We start from the raw sequence: 6,206 nt of genomic DNA, 5'->3' as shown, positions 1-6,206 counted from the left end.
AAACATGATATATGCTTGTGTGATCAGAAAGCAGTCATCAGCATATCTGGTATAGTTATATTGAGGAAAGACTCCCATGAAAGAGGGGCCCTGGTTGGTGTAGTGGTTAGGAGCTCAGGTGGTAACCAAAAGGTTGGCAGTTCAAATTCACCAGCTGCTCGTTGGAAACCCTATGGAGCAGTTCTACTCTTTCCTATAGGGTCTCCATGAGATAGAATCAACACAACAGCAATGGGTTTGGATCATAAGGGATATGGAAAAATCTAATCTATCTTCCCTCTCTTTTTTAAAGTTCCTTATACTCACTTCATGCTTAACAGAATCTCTACTTTTAGAATTGAATTAGAGGTTTTGGCATCATTCGTTAAAAAATCGTATTTTGTTTGTGCCTAGGATAAATTTCAAAATTTTGCGCTCATTATCTATAATTTAATTTGGCAACAATATAATTCTGTGGGACATTTATTGAATGGAACTATTATCCAACTCTTTCACTTAATTATTTTTGTTTCTCCTCTATATTCTGAAAATAGGGACCATGATATCCATTTTTTAATCTGCCACAGCTAGTCTGACTTCTTGAGTATACTAAGTGATAGCAAGATACTGTACTGATTTACTAGTTTCCTCATTGTTTTCCAATTTGACAAGCCCAGCCCCACAGAGATGGAAGTTAATCCTCAGTCCCATATGCCTATGCAGTTCCAAATATGCTTGAAGGCTCACTTAAATTTATTTCTCGAAACAAACAAACAAAAAAAGTTTTCTTAAACCCCTCTTTTAGTCACTCAGGCTATGAGGTCACATGTGGGTGAGAAGGTAATCCTATAGAATGACCACCACCATATGCCAGTCTTGCAATAGCAACTACTCCTCTGCTCATAGGTATTAGCACATCTGTTTTTGACTCTCAATGATGTGATTCACTGTGTGTTTTTCTCACCCCATTACCTATAACATTTTTTTTCCTTCACTGTCTTAACACAGGTATTTGCATGTAATTTATGCCCACAATTTGTTAGAAAAGAAAGTCTCACTGAAAACCATTGAAGAAAAATACTTCCGTCATATTACCTAGTGACTCCATGGTTAAACAACAGACAAAAAATGGTTTATGCCACTACTCTACTATAATTTAGTTTTATCATAAAAAATACTCTAGGTCTGTATTCCAAAAAGACTATTATTTAATCAACGAGAGTAAAACATTTGAGAGAACAACATGTAAATTATGTGATCCATTCTTTATGCTCCTTTTCAACGTTCTGAAAGTATTAGACTAGAATTCATGACTCTACAACCTTCTGGAGACAAGGACCTCACACTATTTTCAGGTGAGAAGAGTTGATCTAGAAATGACCATTGTTAGTGATCACTGCCACAACCCTGTCATGATAATTCTTTTATTTTCAAAATTTCCATTTGCTAATGAGCACTGTGCCAGCCTTTGTGAGGTAATTTTTTCTACTTGCAGAATTCCTGTATGATGTCTATAGTTAGTATCTGACTCCTAGGCTGAGTTGCTGATCCCACAGTAAGACAGGTGAACACTCCAAGATTCTGCCTAGCCATGAAGCAGGAGAGGTCCACCTTTTGTCAACACAGGTCCAGGAAGGTGCAGACAGTGGAGGAACAAGGAGACATAGTGCAAATGAACACAACGTTGGGGATGACCATCAAACCTGGACTGTATCGCAAAAAAAAAAAAAAAAAAAGAATGAGAAGAACATTTAAAGATAAATGAGAGTTGGGAATAAAAGAGAAAATGATTAGAGATTTCACATTCAAATGAGCTTCAGAAATCAGTGAATTGGAAGAATAAGTGCGTGAGGCAAGGAAGTGTATCATGCATCAAGGCAGGCGGCATACAAGAACATTTTTCATTTATTATTTAGGGTAGTAAAGGAGCCTTCCATCACTGTTTTTGCTGGCAATTTAAAAAATAATATATTTTACCTATTTTGAATGGCTTTATTCATTTCTTATTTCATCACAATTTTGAAAATATTCTTCAATATCTCATTGTAGTGCTTACACCTATTCTGAAAATAAACTAATGGTTGATGAACTATTCTTTAATACTTTCCCACTTAAAATAAGGCTTATACCTTTCCTAAACCAAGGATAAAATAAAGCATATATCAAAGGATTCACGGCTGAATTATAATAAGCACCCCAGCAACAAATCTCATAAATATACGCAGGGGTTATGAAGCCCATAAAAGCATCAATTAATGAATCAATTGTCTATGGTAACCATGAAGTCATAAATGCGACCACTGTGACCCCCAGAGTTTTAGCAGCTTTTCTCTCTCTCTTGGCCACTCTGGCTTTGTAACTCTCTGATGATGATTCAGCTTTGCTACTAGTAGTTTCAATTTTTATAGCTTGTTGTTTGGCTATAGGAAAAATCTTACTGTAAAGAATTATCATAACAAGAGTAGGTATGAAGAATAACAGAAAATCTACCAAAACCCAGTCTTGATTTACAGCGATTTGACAGCCACCTATGCAGTTGAGGGCACTTACAAGTTCCTCCATCCCATCATCATTCACACCTGTGTAGAACACGGCACCGCTGTAGATAAATGGCAGGATCCAGGAGAGGCCAATGCATATTCCTGACACAGACACCGTGAACTTGGTAGGATAGACCAGAGGGTCGGTAAGAGCAATGTACTTGTCGATGGAGATGAAGCACAAGTGGAAGACAGAAGAGTAGCAGAATGCCACATCACAACAGCTGTGAAGGGTACAAAATTGGGCTCCAAAGTACCAGCAGCTGTCCACAGATCTGACCATGCTGGAGGGCATAACTGTCACTCCCACCAAAAAGTCAGCACAGGCGAAAGAAGCGATCAAAATGTTGGTTGGAGAGTGCAGCTGCTTGAAATGCTGGACTGATGTCATGACCAGGAGGTTTCCAAACACAGGCAGCACAGACGCAGAGCCAAAGGCTGCATACAGAAGCACCTGGGATCCAGGGGAGTAGGGAGATTTAATACAAGATCCATTCACATTCTCGTAGCAAAGCTGCACCACAACAGGGTGGGATAAATTGCTGCTCATGGTTCTGATGTTTGATGCTTGCTCTGTTTCTGCTCTTCCTGGTGGTAGGGAAGAATCATTTTCACTTCTGAAAATTAAAAAAAAAAAAAAATCTAACTGCCTATATGAGTGCTTTTATTATATCAGCTTACATTCTTTTCTTTTTTCATTTTAATTAGCAAAAGAAATTCCAAGCTTAGAATATTATTCTATCTTTAATTCATATATTATTTCTGTAAGTAAAGCTAATCCTAATAGGTGATTAATCACAAGAAAATCTACTACGAACTTTCATCAGCCCAGAAATTACATTACCTAAAAAAAAAAAAAAAATTTTTTTTTTTAAACAACTGAAGAAATTGAATTTATATTCCTGCTTCTTTACACTTGTGAAGCTCTTCCTTGCAAAGGGAAATCACATATAATTATGCATTTAAGAGGTCAACTTTTAATGGGCTTCCACCTCCAAGTTTTCTGAAAAGTTAACACCTAGAAGGTTTTAGGAAGCTAGCCAATACACTACACCCATTATAAATTCCTCAGAAGTAATCCCTATAGCGCAAGGTATGAATCATGAAAGGAAACTTACTTTTTAAGTATAATTAATAAGTCCTCATTAAACAAAAAACAAGAGATTTCTTTAAGTTCAACTCCTGAAATATCCCAGCCCCGTATTTGGCAGTAATTTTATCTACTCCGTATTTGCAAGGCTGGCTCTGTGATTTGGCAGGTGCTGTGCAAAATTAGTGCAAAATAAAAATGTGGGGCCCTTGTTCAAAATTACAAAAAAAATGCCACTAAATGTACTAAAATATAAGCTTTATCCTTTCTTCTGTTGTGTCTCTTTAGCCTGCCATGGTGTTATTTGATTTGCTTTTTAATGACCCACCCCTTCTTAAGAGTGATCCCTCCCCTAGTATGGGAAGTCAATACAGAGGCCTCTCCTCAGCAAGAAAACAGGAATGCCCCCAGGGTCTGCCCTCACCTTCTGTCTTAATTTCTTAGCGCTGCCATATCAAAATATCACAAATTGGGTAGTTTATAAGAAAAGAAACTTATTGTGACATTATCTGGAGGCTAGGTGTGCAAAAATAGCCTATCGGCTGTGTTGATTTCTTTTGAGAAGTCAGAGGAAAAATCTATCCCATGCCTCTTTTACAGCTTGTGGTGAGGGCTGGTGGTCCTTGGTGTTCCTTGGCTTGTAGATTACCCCAATGTCTTCACATGGCCATCTTACTTCTGCATATCTTTATATTTGTGCCTCTTCTCTTTTACCAGGTCACCACTCAGATTGGATTAGGACACACCCTACTCCCGTGTGACCTAATGTTAACTGATAACATCTTTAACACCCTTACACCAGACAAACGCATATTCACAGGTACCAGCGTTAGGACTTTAACACATCTTTTTGGGGAACACGGTCCATCCATAGTGTTTTCTATCCTTCATGCCAGGCCAATAATTACTGTTAAGTTGTAGGATAACCCATTTGGAAGATTATGGGCCTCACAAGGAAGAAATACCCTAAAGGAGCACATGAATACCATATCTATGGGACTGCCTAAGAATGTTTGATCAAGGGGGCTGGAACATGAAACTAGAGAAAGATTTTAGACAGAGGGCATACTCAGGATATGACTCCATAGAATGTTGCAAACTCACTCTTAAGGTGGCTCCTAGAAACCTAGATAAAATAATATCCCATATAGCACAAAGCTGAAATGCCTAAATTGACATGAAATATGATGGAGGAAGGGATTAAAGCCTCAGGGACGGAGGAATGCAAGAGTAGGTATATTATGTAGGGTCAGAAGACCAACTAGAGATTTGTTTCTGAAAAAGGCCAAGAGCACACATCATTCACCAAGGCCATCAAGAATGAGCTGCTAAGTTCAATGGTGGCTCTCTTCTTTAAACCAGTGTTAATAAGAGAGTCTGTCATACAACTTGAGCATGTTTGTAACAATAGGTATAGTCAGGTCCCAAGCAATGGATGGCTGTGGTAGCATTTAACTACCAGGAGTCAGGTACAATGCTGCCAAATTACATCACTCCATAGCTGTCAACTTCCTTCATTACGAAACCGCCAAACCACAGAAAATAATGGCCCAGTCATTTTGACATATAACCTTAACCATCACAGCCAGCATTACTCTCATGTCCCACCTTGGCGTTCATTACCGCCAGACGTATGAAATTAATGTACAAAATAGGTAGTAGTTTTTTTGTTATTGTCTGAAATGTGAAAGGTAGGATAATGAAATAATCGATAAATGAGGAGAGGGTGTGTTTGCAAGAATATAAACAAAACTTAAAGAAAACAAAAATCCTCACAACTGGATCAATAAGCAACATCACAATAAACAGAGAAGAGATTAAAGTTGTCAAAGATTTCATTTTGGTTAGATCTGCAATCAACACCCATGGAAGCAACAGTCAAGAAATCAAAAGACGCATTGCATTGGGCAAATCTGTTGCAAAGGACCTCTTTAAAGTGTTGAAGAACAAAGATATCACCTTGAAGACCAAGGTGCGCCTGACCCAAGCCTGGTATTTTCGTTCGCATCATATGCATGTGAAAGCTGGACAATGAATAAGGAAAACCGAAGAACTGACACCTTTGAATTGTGGTGTTGGTAAAGAATGTTGAATATACCATGGACTGCCAAAAGAATGAACAAATCTACCCTGGAAGAGATGCAACCGGAATGCTCGTTAGAAGCAAGAATGACGAAACTGCATCTTACATACTTTGGACATGTTGTCAGTAGGGATCAGTCTCTGCAGAAGTACATCATGCTTGGTAGAGCACAGCGTCAGTGGAAAAGAGGAAGACCTTCGACGCGATGCATGACACGGTGGCTACAACAATGGGCTTAAGCATAACGATGATTGTAAGGATGGCACAGGACCAGGTGGTGTTTCCTTCTGTGGTATGTAGAGTCACTATGAGTTGGAACCGACTTGACGGCACCTGACAACAACAACAAGCAAGAAAACACCATTTGCCCTTAGGGTGGCCTGCATTTAATGCTAGAGACACGTTGCAGTATGTTTTAAGCTCAAATAGACACATGCATGAAGTGTAAAAGAGAAATGACACAGATAAAAAAAAAACAAATAGACACATGTATAAAGTGTAAAAGAGAAATGAC

At 38.5% G+C, this 6,206-nt stretch overlaps 1 pseudogene; it reads right to left on the bottom strand.

The window, feature by feature from the left end:
- Window positions 1-1,876: 1,876 nt before the first annotated feature.
- Window positions 1,877-3,069, bottom strand: LOC100660345 (trace amine-associated receptor 8-like; annotated as a pseudogene).
- Window positions 3,070-6,206: the final 3,137 nt, after the last annotated feature.

Source organism: Loxodonta africana, chromosome 1 (assembly GCF_030014295.1).
Source record: "Loxodonta africana isolate mLoxAfr1 chromosome 1, mLoxAfr1.hap2, whole genome shotgun sequence".
Lineage (NCBI taxonomy): Eukaryota > Metazoa > Chordata > Mammalia > Proboscidea > Elephantidae > Loxodonta > Loxodonta africana.
This window is presented reverse-complemented; position numbering and strand designations above follow the sequence as displayed.